This window comes from Aplysia californica, unplaced genomic scaffold (assembly GCF_000002075.1).
Source record: "Aplysia californica isolate F4 #8 unplaced genomic scaffold, AplCal3.0 scaffold00956, whole genome shotgun sequence".
In the NCBI taxonomy this organism is placed as follows: Eukaryota; Metazoa; Mollusca; class Gastropoda; order Aplysiida; family Aplysiidae; genus Aplysia; species Aplysia californica.
Window position 1 is genome coordinate 57,920 of NW_004798226.1, and position 2,486 is coordinate 60,405.

The following is a 2,486-nucleotide window of genomic DNA, read 5'->3' on the forward strand; positions in this document are numbered from 1 at the left end:
CGCACACATTGTTGATGAAATTAAGTGCATCTTGTTCTTAATTCATATCGTGAATTGTGTATGCCTACTTAACCTCTAACAGCATTGATTTAACACTTATATAATAATAATACTAGATGGGCCCCCTTTCGATGAAAGGAATGATCGGTGCTTTGATATCAACTAAAAGTCATTGGCCTACTACATTTTTACTCTACTGGAATGAGGCAATAAATCTTGAGAGTAATGAGAGATGCAAAAAATTATAAGATCTAGATCTATACTCTCAAAAGAAAATGCGCCTCGCGAATTATCACTTCCGGATTTTCTAAAATTACAGAGACAGAAAAGTCGGTCTACAAAAGCGATCGGCGAAATAAAGAAATTTAGCTTTTTGCAGCAAAACCGTCTCAAAACTGAAAAAACCAAGGGCACCATGCTCTGGAGAATATTTTAAAGAATCTTTTGGCGAAAATCACATGTCAGTCGATGCAGCCATTAAAAAGCCTTTAGAATAGCAACATTCGGCCACCACAAATAGATACTAGATCTAGATCTAGATGTGTGATCTTCATTTATCTTTAAAAAAAACAACAAAAAAAACCTTTATTGGCAAAGTATAACTTTTACAATTCGGCGGTTTTCTTGAAGAAGATAAGTCTTCAGCGCCTGTTTCGTGTCGGATCTGTTTAACATTTAACATTTTTATGTGCATTATGAAAAGTTGAATTCTAAAGCTCCGTGCCGGAAGTTTGCATTTTTCGTTCAAAAGCAAAGTCGGCAATTTGGAGGCTGTAGCAACGAGGGTTCGCAAAGGTTGTGTGCAGTCTTTTCTCTTAGCAACAACTAGACCTAGCTTGGTTTTGGAAAGACCTGTACACTTCCCGTATGTGACAGCTCGCTACCTAAGAATTATACAAAGTTCTATCAGGCATTTTTGACTGTTTTGAGTTAGAATGGCATCCACCCTGACCCAAGCTCTCCGGCTGGTGGCAGAGAGACGTCTCTTTCTTCCCGCGACACCCAAAAGGGTATAAGACTAAGAGGCGGATAAAAGTAAAGTAAAAGTTGAGTTAGAATCTAGATCTAGATTTACTACGACATTGAGGCCAGAAACCCAATATATTTGTCTGCTCTGTCAAAATCGTAAGATTACTCGGAGTTGTTAATGAGATATTCAAAGAATTACGTTCAATAAAGCTTGAAAAATATTGTGATACTCTACGTCAAGTTTCTCAAAACTAGGTACTTAGCTGACAGAACTTTCTTATTCTATGGAAGCGAGCTGAAATCGATAGGAGCAGGCTTCAGCCGCCACCGGGCAAAATTCGGCGATTGTTTAGATTCCCGCGTTTAGTTCCGATGTGCGTTTTTTTTTCAGGGTTGGGTTAGGGTCCGGGTTAGGGTCCGGGTTAGGGTTAGGGTCATGGTTAGGGTCCGGGTTAGGGATAGGGTTAGGGTTAGGGTTAGGGTCATGGTTAGGGTCCGGGTTAGGGATAGGGTTAGGGTTAGGGTCATGGTTAGGGTCATGGTTAGGGTCATGGTTAGGGTCAGGGTTTAGGGACCAACGCGAAACATGCCTGAGGCTATTAAAAAAAAAACACGCTTCGGAATTAAACGCGGGAATCTTAACAATCGCCCAAAATTCTAAATCAATTTCTACTATACTGAAAAATGCTTGATGTGTTGCGTGCGCTCTTATGACCTTATGCAGTTGCTTATTTTACTTTTACTTTTATCCGCCGCTTATACCCTTTTGGGTGTCGCGGGAAGAAAGAGACGTCTCTCTGTCGCCAGCCGGAGAGCTTGGGTCAGGGGGATGCCGTGAGTGGTTAATGTTTCCCTGACTCCATCTATCTAGGTCTTTCTCGGTCGCCCTCTAGCCTTAATGCCATCGAACTATATTTGTGTTTTTAGCAATAGATAATCCTAGGCCTGACACAGTTTCACCAGAGCGCCGTTAGCCTGCAACTTTTCGGGGTGACCCGGGTTCTCCTTCACGGCTAGCGTGACGCCTCAGTGGCATAAAGCCACACCATACTTCGTTGAACCCAGCAATCTCCTACTTTGTCCAGTTTCCACACACCGGGACGTGAACCTGGGGTTGGGCTTTGGGAGCACCGTAAAACAATTATTAAAAAGTTTAAAAACTCTCCCAGTCTCCATTTAGCCCACAAATTAAACTGGTAAAATGTAAGTAGGCCTATAGTTGGCATAGTGGGCAGTCCACAAAAAGTACAAGACAATGGCAACAGACGTCACAACAACAGTATGTGTAGAAGTAACAGACGTAACATCAACAGCAGCAACAGCAGCAGCAGATTGAGAATATCTGCATCAACAGGAACAGCAGCAACAGCAACAACAGTGATAACAGCATCTACCACAACAACAACAGCAACAACAACAACAACAACAACAAAAAAAGCAACAACAACAGTATTAGAAAAGCAAACAAGTAAACTTAGTAGGGAAAAAAAGCCAATAGTAGATGCACCATAGCTCCC

General features: G+C 41.8%; 2 protein-coding genes across 2 annotated transcripts in view; one reads left to right on the plus strand and one right to left on the minus strand.

Annotated features, from left to right (window-relative positions):
- Positions 1-662, minus strand: part of LOC101855531 — a gene marked incomplete at its 3' end in the record, with an annotated part of 2,201 nt that extends 1,539 nt beyond the window's left edge. The window contains 1 exon segment of the mRNA XM_013089461.1: positions 610-662.
- Positions 663-756: 94 nt separating this feature from the next.
- Positions 757-2,486, plus strand: part of LOC106013517 — a gene marked incomplete at its 3' end in the record, with an annotated part of 11,323 nt that continues 9,593 nt past the window's right edge. Inside the window, 1 exon segment of the mRNA XM_013089460.1 lies at positions 757-795.